This window comes from Benincasa hispida, chromosome 11 (genome assembly GCF_009727055.1).
Source record: "Benincasa hispida cultivar B227 chromosome 11, ASM972705v1, whole genome shotgun sequence".
Classification (NCBI taxonomy): domain Eukaryota; kingdom Viridiplantae; phylum Streptophyta; class Magnoliopsida; order Cucurbitales; family Cucurbitaceae; genus Benincasa; species Benincasa hispida.
In genome coordinates, this window is record NC_052359.1 from 77,213,036 (window position 1) to 77,227,536 (window position 14,501).

A 14,501-nucleotide genomic window follows, 5' to 3' on the forward strand; every position below is an offset into this window, starting at 1 on the left:
TGAAGCTTCGAGCTGTAGGTCCATAAGATCCCCTTGGTAGCTCAATAGATTCAAGTTGAGAATCACTTCTTGGTGGTGATTTGAATTGTTCAAATTTAAAAGAGAAAATTAGATTATATATTATATGATCGGTATGGTGTATGAGACACATGTGGAGGATTAATGTAAATGAGATTTACATTAAGTAACATGAAATAGAAAAAGAACTATGGTTTATATGTTTCATGAGATGAAATATTAAAACTACAGGTTATAAATATAGTATTGTAAGTTGGTTATCACATATATTTATAATAATATTAATTATTAAATAATTATATATTTTTCTCTAATAACCAATTGAGTGGGAGGTTATTGGTGGTTTCATGGAAATCATGAGATAAAAGGAAAAATGTTTTCCTAAATTTAGTAGAAGTTTTAAGATTTTCTATTCTAAAACTGAAGACTCACGGAATCGCTATCAAGTGAATAAGATTCATTAAATGATAGCTGAAGAGAGATTAAATGATCGTGGAGTCATACTACACGATAGTTCACTCAGCTAGCCATTAGCTAAACAATCGCAGAGTTTTTGCTATACGATCGTGGAGCTTTTTTAAAATGAATGGGCATCGTCTGTACGATAGACTTTTATCATCTCCTACTTGCTCAATTGTTTACACGATTGCTCTTCCTTCGGTCTCTTCCTCTAACAAAGTCCACACAGAGCTCACACTTCTGGATTCTCACACCAAATACCAAGGTAGTCATTGTGGTGGTGTCGTACTCAACTCTCCTAAAATCGAGGTTTTAGAGACTGTTTGTTGAGTTCGCGGTGTTCGTGTGGTGGTCGTTCTGATCATGCTGTGCTACGGTTGCTGTGTTCGAGCATTTGTGTGTTGCAGTCTTGGAGATTGAACGAGCGTTCGTGATCGAGGGAGTTTGAAGATGAATCTTCAAAGGTATGATGTTCTATCCCTTGATCTTATTGTAAAACATTTTGTAATTTCGTTTTGTGCATGAGCAGTTAGTTTCCGTTTCTTGATTGTCATTGTGTATTGATGCGTTGTAAATGTGATGCAATTATGGTATGAGTTGCAATGATGTGTTATGCGTTGCACATGCAAGTTTTCCTAATAAGATCCAAGTATAAATCTCACTAGGTTTCCTAGTAAGTCTAGGATCGAACACAGGGACTACTGAGTAAATATACGACAATAAAATCGATTCCTTTGCGATGGTGAAAACAAATAAGTTGGATGGTGTTTTGTTTAAATATATTTTCTATGTGACGGAGTTCGAATAAAGAGTTGATGAAATCGAGAATTACAATAAGTATGCGATGAACATGTTGAGAAGGGGTTTAGCTAACACTTCCTAAGATTGCGTACAAGTTATGCGATCATGCTACACACAAACAACATGTCATCTCTCAATGCAAATGCCATAATTCCTATTTCTAGGACGCATGCGATGTATACGAAAATGTCGATAGGACTTATGTCTAAGCCTCTATTTTTGTCTATGCGATGATGAATGATGCACACATACACAAGGTGACCGCATACTATCCTATCCTATTTTTAGGGTGCATGCGATGTGTAATAGCAAACGAAACTTATGTATAAGTTTCTATCTCTTGTTTATGCAGTTCTAATCTGACTCTCTCTAGCCTAAATTCTAATCTGACTCTTTCAAGTCTAGATTCTTTCTTTAAACTACTCTTTCAAGTATATCTAAAAGAATGAATGATGTATATATAAGACAAGATGATCGCATAAAGTGTAAATATTAGGTCATGCTAGCTAAGTGCTTCTCAACCCATTTAGAAATTTAGCTACTCATGTGAAGTATGAAGAGGTTGAACATAAGTTGAAATGAGATTTCCATTGTCTTATAAATCAAATGCAGAATACAGAATAATAATAGAATGTAGAGATAAGAAGCCCAGTTGCAATGTCTTGCTGCCCATGGCCTTTTACACTGTCTTTTCACTCCAACTCTGCCCAGATGAATATCCTTGCTTTCACAAGTGTTGGCCCTCTCTCTTTTTGTAGTGCTTCCCGGCAGTCTTTCGAGCTGTCTGTGAATGATCTTTCAGTGTCTTCCTCTCTTGGCTCGTCTCCGTCTTCTAAGTATAAGTATGACTATGAACATATTAACGGATCCCTATCGTGTATTTGATCTCTATTCTATATGTCGAACTCTCTAACGATGGTGGCCTTCGGTATTTATAGAGCTCAAGGTGAAGAAGCTTTTCTTTCTAATGATTGCAATGATGGGTGGTCATTAAACCTCTTGCTCTGATGCGCCGATTAATGGTCATCGAAAGTTGAGTGTACTTGCTATAGTGTGGCTTTAATGGCTTGTCAACTAAATTCAGATTCGACCGTCATCAGCTTTCCGTTCCATCATGATCTATCATGCGATCACCTTGATGTGCAGTCTTTATGCGGCCACCTTCTTGAGCAACTTCTCGTGAACGCATAGGATCGCATGACTTTGCGATCACAATCTTTTAATGTGCGCAGACGCCTAATTCCTTGGATCGCAATTTAAAACACATTTTTCTTGCACAAACTAAGTAAATTAGCTACTTTTATGCGATGGGCGCATGCGATCGCAATTTCTTTAGTTTAACACTTTTGGACATGATTTTGTATATTTTTACCATCGCATTCCCTCATTTTTTTTTACTTATTTGTGTTGTAATAACGTGCATTTCTACCCGTTATTATGTATGTTCAAATACGAATGGAATTTGGAACGATCATTCCGCTGCTCATGAAAATCCTCATGTCTGATTCCCTTCAAAATGAAGTTTTATTATATTTTATTTCTATTATTTAAAATAATCTTTTTCTTTTACTTTTAAAAATTTAATCCCTTTCTTTCTCTTCCTTGTTCTCTCCCTATTGACCCCCCCTGAAATCCTTCTTCTTCCTTGATTCGAGCCATTGCCAAACCCCTTAGTCTACCTTCGATCCGTCAGCCGTCGCCAGCCATTCGCACCTCCAGCCAGATACCTCTGATTCCCTCTCCATCGTCTAGTTGCGTCGAGGCCCTAGAAGTCAGTCGTGCCTCCCTCTTCCTCCGTCAAAGTTGCATCGGCTCCTTCTCTAGCATCTGTACGACTTCAGCCATCTGCCAGATTTGAGGCTATCGCTCGACCACCTATCATTGCCTACTACTGTGGACTACTGTTTTACGCCAGAATTTTGGAGTTAGGAGTATGTTCTTCATTGATTTTAATGATAGGTTTTAGATATCTTGGATGCCCATTAAGTTTTGATATTGTTCGGTTGACATTCAATGTGATTAGAGTTTTGATTGGAGTTTGGGTCATTCCAATTCGCTATCAAGCAAGGATTTTGAGCAACTGGTGACTTTAGTTGGGTTCTTGTTAATTTGTAATCCCATTTGGTTTTGCATGAATTTAACTATTGGTTGGGTTTTAAACATGGGTTAAGACCCTTATTGTTGATGAAAATTTGTTGAACACAATTATGTGTGTTACATGTCTTAAGCTATGCATTTATGCCCATGCGTCGGAGGTCATGCGTTGGAATGGTAAGTATGCGTTAATCTAGTATGCAATGACCATGCATTCCTATCACAAGTTTTCTTGCCTTTTCGCCAAGTATAACGAGAACACAAGTTTTTCGGGTAATCCGAAGTCGAACACAGGGACTTGAAACTCAATAATGCTTGTGAAGCAATGCGTTTGAGACGATGAATAAAAGTAAAAAAAAGAATTTAATAGATTACATACTACTCCTACTCCTAACTAAACATATTGAGCAATGGAAGACTTGCAATAAGAATTAGTAGATATGCAACAACTTGTAACGCATATTAATGTTTATTATCTTAAATCGCTCGAGTAATCCCAACTCATTCCACTAACGCATCACACACCTCTCTGTGATCAGCCGCATGACTATATTCTATAGTGCATGGTTGCGTCGAGCATAAGATCGTGCCTATCTTTAGGAACAATGCATAATTTACTTTAGTGCGTTCCATCTCTTACCTTCTCAGGCATTTAGATGCAGCTAATTAACTTATAGACAAGCATTGACACAGCCCATCAACAAGAGTTGCTATAGCCTCTCACCAAGCAAAGAATATTAACTCATTATACTCGCAAAACGCGCACCTCTCGGTGGGCTACTACTTGTGTTCTATCTCTAGGCTACACGATTGAGATGTGATTGCCTTTGATAATTAAACAATGATAAAGATAAAGACGATGAAGAAGATGGCATTGAAGGAATTAAGATATGCGTTGATTACAAAATGTCTTAATATCTTAAGCTAAAATATAATACAACACAGAGATCAAAGAAGAAATGAAAGACTCTGCATCAAGGCTACTGGTGTTGCAATGGATGGATGGTGAAGACGTCTCTCTCGAGCTCTATCTCTGGCGAAAGCTCCGGTTGTCACTCGGACTGGTTTATAGAGATGAAGAATCCTCACAGAAAATTTCACTCATCCTCTCATCTGTGATCGCAAACCTCTGCCTTAAGGTAGAAGTTCAAATGCTTTGAAGTGAAGGTCCAAGGGTTATTTATAGAGTTTAAATGCCGACAGCAATTATGATTGCGTTCTGGCTCACTGTTGCCTTTGTCGCGATATAGGCAATGTCATATCATCTTATCTTGTTGATACTCCCAAGGTATGCATTCGAGCTTATTTCAACTGAAGTATTAACACATTCCACCCATCTTGCAATCACCCTTCTGTTATGGTTATAACTTTGTAACCAAAATCTTTTTGTGATGACCGCATTGGCTTGATGGCCGCAACTTCTCTTCGATGACCGCATTTGCTTAACGGCCGCAACTTCTATGCGATGGACGCATGCGGCTGATAGCCGCAACACCCATGCATCGAACTTATGCATTTGCCTTTGCGATGGAGAGATTCCCCTCATGCAATCGTCTTTGTGATAGCCCAACTTCTGCGTATGCGATTATTTTTGCGATTGCCTTCCAACACATGCGTTTGATTTCTATGATAGCTACAAAACTAGACAATTTGACATGGAATAATGCATAATATTGGGTTAGCCAAGATTTTCAATGCTGATCGACGCAAACTCAACTTTTCACAAATTCTAAGTATTATCACCGTATTTTCTACTTGTCAACCCTCATAATTCTAAATAAAAGACTTATAATAACTGGCATATCTGTCAGTTATCACTTCTATTTGGCGTGTATCTACGGTGAATTTCATGTCGAAGCTCGAGTGTAGTTCGAGGTTCGATTCATGATTTGTTTTAAGTAAGGAAGGGGATAAATTTGTTTGAATTGAGCTCAAACTCTGAGGTAAGTAATCTTACTACTGGAACTGCCTGTGTGCCATGCGATGAAATTTTAACTTTCGTTTAAGGGTTCTGAGGTTGACTGTATTGAATTACATGAGGTGAAATGAGTTGTCCTGATTATGTATGCAAAATTTTATGAATGCTGGACTATATTATACTTATTTTTGTGATTGGTTGAACGGACTGTGAACATGTTGATTTTATTGGCATGTTATGGGACTATGTTTATGATGCATGTTATATTTATGTTAGTAAGAGTTGTTCTTTCCGATAGTTAGTTACCCACTAGAGGTGGTGACCTCATTCGAGGTTCACCAGAGGTTGTGTTTCCTTCGAGATTCACTAGAGGTTGTGTTTCCTTTGGGATTCACTAGAGGTGGTGATACCTTCAGAATTCACCAGGGGTTGTGATTCCTTTAGGATTCACTAGAGGTTTTTGTTTCCTTCGGAATTCCTAGATGTTGTGTTTTCTTAGGGATTCTCCAAAGGTCGTGGGTACAATTAAGCTACAGTAGGGTTGGTTCAACTATTCATTTATTTTCTATTTCATGAAACTAGAAGATTATGTACGTCCCATTAGAGGATGGCATCTAGAGGACATAGTGGGGTTACTTACTGAGTATTTTATACTCATCCTTTTCATATTTATTTTTTTAAGGTAAGGGTAATGACATGTTGGCAAATGACAAGCGGAATCCGTGATCTAGCTAATGGGACCAATCATGTGCTTCCACTCATGTTTTTAAGATTTTTCTATGTTTTAGTCTTTTGATTTGACATTTAGAACTCACAGTTTTGGTATTTGTATTTTTTACTTTAAGAAAATTTTCTAGATTGGTTTTATGTTTTTTTTATTGGTACCCTGTTACTTTAATTTTTGTTATTTGGTTTTAATGAAATTATTTACTTACGTTATTTATTTGGTTTTACTAACCTATGAAAAGATGTCGTTTTGAATTTCATGCATGTATGTTGATAGTAACGATCTAGCTTGAGTCCTCGGGAGTCGAGTCGTTATAATTCATATAAGAGCTCGTGATTTGGGTTTTCAATACTGACTTACTACGTAAGTCTAGATAGTCCCTGTAGTCCAGTAACGGATTCCTTGTCGTTTCAAGGTATGTTTTACTAGCAAAATCTTTCAGTATGTAATGCATGAGGATAGTTAATGTAATGCCTTAGGAAACATGCTTTTTTCATAAGGGATTAGTGAGAGCTGATCTATAGGTACATGTCAGGACATGGCACTTAAGCTCAGAGTGAAGCGAACAGTTAGAGGAGGGGTTCAAGACCCTCAAGTGCAGCACCCACAAGTCTAGAACCCTACTCCGTCAGGGGTGCAGGAAGAGGGAGCCGGTGGAAGTCAGAATGTCCTGACAGCTCTAAACCCACCTATGGCTCAAGTTGATGAGAAGGCGATGGAAGTAAGAATTTGGGAAATTGTTGCATCATCCCTAATGGAGAGAATACAAGACTTGATCCGTAGTGATATGGCGACGTAGAACACTTAAAATCAAACTCAGCAGAAACCGATACCACAGGTCAGGTACAGTCGACTTAGCCGCAAAATCAAAGCATACAGGAACTGTCCCTTGAAGCTAAACATTTGAGGGATTTCAGGAAGTTCAACCCTCGTACCTTCGACATTTATTATCAATAAAGATGTTATTCAACATTTATTCAATAAAGTTGTTATTGAATTTGTAAATGCAGTGTAAAGACTAAATCCAATAAACTAAGAAACATGACTATTATATGAATACTTGAACTTTATGTGGAGACATAAAGATGGATCAAATTCGAGTAAATATCCAAAACGGTCTGTAGTATATGAATAAGATTGGGTTCCTTATTCTGGTAACACTATTGGATGTGGCCCACTTTGTAGTTGTTACAATTTGTTGTAAGCTACTACAAACGAATTGTTCCTGATTCGTTCATGTATTGACATGAGAAGTGGGGGCGTCCTATGCGATGAGTTTACATAAGATGGGACCAGGGACCAGGAAATAAGTCACTCTTACTTTCTAACGTTGTTTACTCTAAGGGTGATCATGGATTGGTTGGCGTCGGTTTTTCGACTAGACTGACGCTGAAAAAGCTGAATTGATTTTGCAGCTGACCAAATCGATTCGACCATCGACCTGTCTCTTATACACATCTAGATGTGTATAAGAGACAGCGCATACTCATTGTAATTCGTGATTTCATCAACTCTTTACTCGAATTCGTCACATAGGAAATATACTTAAACAAAACACCATCCAACAATAGAGTTATCAACACATACAACCCCGGGTGGAGAAGTATCCTTTCTCTAACACATACAACCCCGGGTGGAGAAACCACCCAAATTTTGCTTGGAAAAATACCCAACAATAGAGTTATCAACCTATAGCGCAAAAAGAAGGACCGCCAGAATTTTTCTAGCGAATGAATGATCAACCACAACATCAAGCTAACAGCTCGCAAGCACTGCCATCTTCCTCTCTAGAGAGCCTATTAAAGCAGTATATTGAGAAGAATGAAATGGTCCTCCAGATCCAGGCGACTTCAATCCGCAATCTAGAGATCCAAGTAGGACAGATTGTGGAAGAGCTGAAAAATAGACTACAAAGGACGCATCCAAGCTCAATTGAGCTCCCTCGCAACCCGAGGAATACAGGGAAAGAATAATGCCTAGCGGTCTCCTTGCTAAGTGGAAAGACGACAGAGGAAGAAGGGAAAGAGCTCAGCAGAATCAATCCGAATGCGATGGAATCCAAGAACCCGTTGACACAAGATGAATCAGAAGAGCCTGAGATGATGAAACCAGAAGTTGCGTCCACCTCAAAGCCTTAAGAACACGAAACAGAGAAAGTACAGCTACCACCATTCCCGCAAATATTGAAAAAGAAGCAGAATGATGAAGGAAAGATAGCTACGGTGGCAGTAAAGCAAAGATCAAACACTACAATCCCACCAAAGATGTGCGACCTAAGAGGCTTCACAATACCCTGCTCAATTGGAAGGGTCTACATCGGTTAAGCACGTATTGGGGCAAGTATAAATTTAATGCCACTTTCAATCTTCAAGCAATTGAATGTGGGAAAACTGACGCCTACGACGGAGACTCTACAGCTTGCGGACAGATCGTTACTACACTCTAAGGGAGAGTTGAAGGATGTCTTGGTCACAATTGATAAATTCATTCTACCGGCAGACTTCATCATTCTGGATCATGAAACGGACGAAGATGTGCCCATCATATTGGGACGGCCATTTCTATTGACTGGTCGTGCTTGAATTAATGTGCACAAGGGAGAGATCATGATGAGCATTAATGGAAAGAAGCTCTGGATTGAGACGAACAATATCACAGAGGATCAAGAAAAGGAGAGAAAACCTCTATGGACTTGAAAAATCCAGATTAAAGAAGAAACAAGCAGTCTCTGCATTGATAGGCGACACAAACTCATGAGGGACGCATTTTTTGAAATATCCTTTTCATATCTTTATTTCATGAACTTACTTTGCCTTTTTGTACAAACACTACTCTTTAAAATTATCAACTCTATCTTTCATACTTTTTACCCTTTTAATATTTAGCAATGATCATAATGAACAATTTCAGTGGAGCTATGTGATGAAATAAAAACAAGCGGCCAGTTCGATCAGACCATCGCAACTTTGGGGGTTGTATCTTTTTTTGACTCTTTTATTCCAAATTCTGCACTTCATTGCATCTCACTTTAATTTTGCTAAATTTTATTATTGCATCCTCTTTAGTTTGATGCAATCATTAATTTGTGATTACTATATTTAGTCACCGCATTTTTTTTGTACCAATTATAATTTCAATGATGAAATTCATGCCTTTATTTCATACCGCACGTACTAGAGTCAACTTAATTTCAAGATAGTCAATTCATAAACATTTCTAGAAGTTAGTGGTCCACCAACTTTCTTTCAAAACAATTTTTATGAAAATTCCTAAGAGCATCGCATGAGTTATTTCAGTCTATCAGCAATGAGGACATTGCTGTGTATCAATTTGGGGGTGCTAGTATTTGTTTTCAACCATGCTACTTTTAGAAATTTCATTAAAAAAATAAAAAATAAAAATTAAAAATTAAAAAAAAATCAAGAATAACGTTGAGATCGGATCCTACTCGTAGTTGGATGTCCGCATGACACCTGTGGGAGCAAGTCAAAACGAAGGTGGGAATCGTGATCAACGCATAAATCAAATGATCGCAACTCCGCTTCCAAGTAAAATGGGCATGAGTTTATACTGAGAAAGAGTGCCTTGCTCGTAGTTGGATACTTTCATGACACCAATGGGGGCAAGCCAAAACAAAGGCTATGCACTTGGATCAGCGCAAGGTCACAAAAAGAATACCTAAGCCGCGCAAGGATAAAAATCATTTGGAAACACCCCGGTTGAAAAAGTTTTGAAATAAATCATGCAATGTCTTGAAAACAAGTAAAGTCTTTTTGAAGGTTAAAATTGCGGTCTCTAAGTATTAAAAATATTTTAGTCCATAAAATTTGAATAAGGCACCTCGAGAAATCTAGGAAGGGAAAAGGCGGTTAACTCCTTAAAGAAAATCTTTAGTTTATGCTTGATAACAAGTATTGTTTTAAATTTGGGGGTGTGATAACGAATAGAAATGCACGTTATTATAGCGTAAATAAGTAAAACAATGAGGGATGCGACGGTAAAACTAAACAATATCATGTCCAAAAATGTTAAACTGAGAAAATTGCGATTGCATGCGCCCATCGCATAAAAGCAGTTAATTTACTTACTTTGTGCAAGAAAAATGCGTTGGCACAAGTAAAATTGCGACCCAAGGAATTAGGTGTTCGTGCACATTCAAAGATTGCGATTTCAAAGTCATTCGATCGTATGCGATCGTGAAAAGTTGCTCAAGAAGGTGGCCGCATAAAGACTGTGCATCAAGGTGACAACATAATAAACCATTATGGGACGAAAATCTGATGACGGTCAAATTCGAATTTAGTTGACAAGCCGTTAAAGCCACATTGTAGCAAGTACACTCAATTTTCAGTGACCATTAATCGACGCATCAGAGCAGAAGATTTAATGCTGCCCATCATTGCAATCATTAGAGAGAAAGGCTGTTTCACCTTGAGCTCTATAAATACATGAGGCCACCATTGTAAAAGGGGCTAACAAGTGAGATTTCCATATATAGAGATACAAGTTAGAGAGCCATCAATCTGTTCATATTCATACTTATACTTAGAAGATGGAGACGAGCTAAGAGACGAAGAAACCGAGAGATCATTCCCGGAAAACTCAAGAGATTGTCGGAAAGCGCTACAAAGAGAGAGAGGGCCAAAACTTGCGATGGAAAGAATATTCATCTGGACAGAGTTGAAGTAAAAAAGACAGTGTAAAAGGCCATGGAATGCAAGACATTGCTTCCGAGTTTTTTTTATCTCTACACTCCATTACTATTCTGTATTCTGCATTTTATTTATAGAAAATGGAAATCTCATTTCAACTTATGTTTAATCTTTCCACATTTCACATGAATAACTAAATTTCCAAATGGGTTGAGAAGTACTTAGTTAGCATGACCTAAGATTTACATTTTATGCGATCATCTTTTCTTATGTATGCGTCATTCACCCTTTAGAGATACTTGAAAGAGTAGTCTAAAGAAAGAATCTAGGCTTGTGAGAGTCTGATTAAAACCGCATAAGCAAGAGATAAAAACTTAGACATAAGTTCTATTGCTATTAATGCATGGCATGCACCCTAGAAATAGGATATGATAGTATGCGGTTACCTTCTGTATGTGTGCATCATTCATCATCGCATTGACAAGAATAGAGGCCTAGACATAAGTCCTATCAACATTTTTGTATACATTGCATGCATCTTAGAAATAGGAATTATGCATTTGCATTGAGAGCATGTTGTAATTTGTGTGAAGCATGATCACATAACTTGTACGCAATCTTAGGAAGTGTTAGCTAAACCCCTTCTCAACCCGTTCATCGCATACTTATTGTAATTCTCGATTTCATCAACTCTTTATTCAAACTCCATCGCATAGGAAATATACTTAATAAAAACACCATCCAACTCATTTGTTTTCGCCACTGCAAGGGAATAGAAAATTAACTGTCGCATATTTACTCACTAGTCCTTGTGTTCAACCCTAGACTTACCAGGAAACCTAGTGAGGCTTATACTTGGGTTTTACTAGGAAAACTTGCATGTGCAATGCATAACACATCACCGAAATTCATACCATAATCACATCACATTTACAACGCATCAACAATGCACTAAGAACGTTCCAAAGATGCATGATCACAATTTTTTCAGACTTCCTTGAACAGACCGTTGAAGTTTTCATAGATGACTTCTTAGTTTTCATGGATGACCTCTCAGTTTCAACCTAGAGGTCATCCTTGCACGATGTGATGAAACAAATTTTGTCCTAAATTGGAAAAAATGTCACTTCATGGTGACTAAAAGTGTTGTTTTGGGTCACAAGGTGTCTAAGGCCGGACTGGAAGTCGATGAAACCAAGATTGATGTTATAGCTAAACTTCCCTCGCCTACAAATGTTACAGCATTACGAAGTTTCCTAGGACATGCAGGCTTCTACAGAAGGTTCGTAAAAGGATTTTCCCAGATTTTGCGTCCTCTAAGCACATTATTAGAAGTAAACCAACCCTACATATTTGATATTGACTGTCCTGACGCATTTGAAACATTGAAGTATGCGTTAACTACAGCTTTGATACTAATAGCACCGAACTGGGTGCAACCCTTCACTTTGATGTGTGACGCAAGCAATGTTGCAGTTGGAACCATGTTGGGAAAAAAGAAAGGAAACTTGATACACCCCATCTCTTATGTGTCAAAGACTCTAAACGACTCTTAGGAGCATTACACAACTACTGAAAAGGAAATGTTGGCAGTAGTGTTTGGAATTGAAAAATTCAGATTTTATCTAGTTGGTGTATCAGCAACCACTTACGCAACTCACTCTACCATTAAATTCTTGATGAGCAAGAAGGACACAAAACTGAGGTTAATTAGATGGGTGCTACTCTTCCAAGAATTTGACATTGACATCAAAGACAAAAGAGGTGACTGAAAATCAGGTGGCTAATCACCTATCGAGGTTAGAAAATCAAGAGATATAGGATAAACAAGCTGAAATCAGGGTTGCGTTCCTTAATGAATGTTTATTAAAAGTTGAAGATAGAGAACCATGGTACGCAGATATTGTTAATTACTTAACCACCAAACAATTCCCTGATCACTTCAGCTCTCAACAGAAGCAACGACTTGTACACGACAGGAAATTCTATTTTTGGGACGAACCGTTTCTTTACAAATAAGGTCCCGACTTCATCATGTGTCAATGTGTTCTAGAAGGAGAGACACAATACATCCTAGCTGAGTGCCATGACTCTCCTTACAAAGGTCATTTTGGAGGACAAAGAACTGCTGCAAAGGTTCTCTAAAGTGGATACTTCTGGCCCACCCTCTTCAAGGATGCAAGGGAGTATGTTCTTAAATGCGACCCTTGTCAACGCACGGGAAATATATACTCAAGGGATGCGATGCCTCTAAATAATATGCTTGAAGTTGAATTATTTAATGTATGGGGCATCGATGTCATGGGCCCTATGTCCTACGGTCAACAATACATCTTGCTAGTAGTAGACTATGTATCAAACTAGGTTGAAGTTGTGACTTGTGTCAAGAACGATGCGACGACTGTTTCAAAGTTTCTCACCAAGAATATTTTCGAACATTTTGGAACGGACGTTGCTGAGTGACGAAGCTATGCATTTTATTAATCGCATCATTTCAAAATTACTTGCTAAATACAATTTCAGGCAAAAATTGGTACCACATATCACCCTCAAACCAACGGTCAAGAAGAAGTATCCAATTGGGAAATAAAGGTGATATTGGAAATGGTAGTCAACGCATCGTGGAAAAATTGGCACAAAGGTTAGACAAAGCACTTTGGGCCTATAGAACTGCCTACAAAACTTCAATTGGTATGTCTCCATTCTCTTTGGTATTTAGAAAAGCTTGTCACTTACCCTTGGAGTTGGAGTACAAAGCTTTTTGGGCAGTGAAAAAGATGAACTTGAACCTGGAAGGGCAAACGACACAAGCTTCAGCCCAATGAGCTTTATGAATGGTAGCTGAACGTATAAGAAAATAGAAAAATTTACAAGGAAAAGACTAAACGTTGGATGACCAACGCATCAGTAAGAAAGAATTTGCTATTGGAAAAAAAGTCTTGTTAGTCAACTTACGTTTGCATTTGTCTTCAGGAAAATAGAAATCTAGGTGGTCAGGACCTTTTATCATTAAAACAATCTTTCCACATGGAGTTGTTGAACTAACATGAGAAGATGGCACTAAAGCGTTCGAAGTGAATGGGCAAAGGGTGAAGCCCTATGCAATCATTATGTTCCTTAAAAGCATCACATATGATAAGATTTAATATATGAGCACAACAACGAACATGTAGAAATTCTCCATGAAACAATAATCTCTTATTGAATCTTGTCAGAAGATAAGCAATGTAGTGTCATTCAAACTTGTATTATGAATCGTCAAAGTCATTACCCTTTCAATGCCTCAATCCTTCAAATTCTTTTCAATGGTTTTACCAATAGTATCACCTTTATGATTATCAATTGGACAAAAACTAAGTATCCTTTTATGTAATCTCCATTCAGAATCAACAAAATAGGCAGGTAGTACCATGTAATTTATATTGTCCCGATGTCCAAGATTCCATAGTGAGAGAAACTCTATCCTTCTTGTTCGCAAAGATGCCATTCAAACGCTTTTTCTCATAGACATACAACTTAAGTACATATCTAGCTATAGTAAACTGAGACAGAACAACAAATCTAGGTTGACTTGCACATGTTAATCTATCGACAAATTTCTTAAATCATTTACCCTCCATAAACTTGAATGACAATTTGTCCACAACTACCATTTCAACCAATATTTCCCGAAAACTCTCTAAACTATATGACTCACATACAAGTTGTGAAGTATTATCCCCAACATTGTCTTTATCTTTAGTTTTGAAAGCTAATGTCATTTGGTTTGGATCTCTCTTTTTCTGGTAAGGGTATTTTTTACAATTTTCCAGATGATTCTTCATAGTCCCAG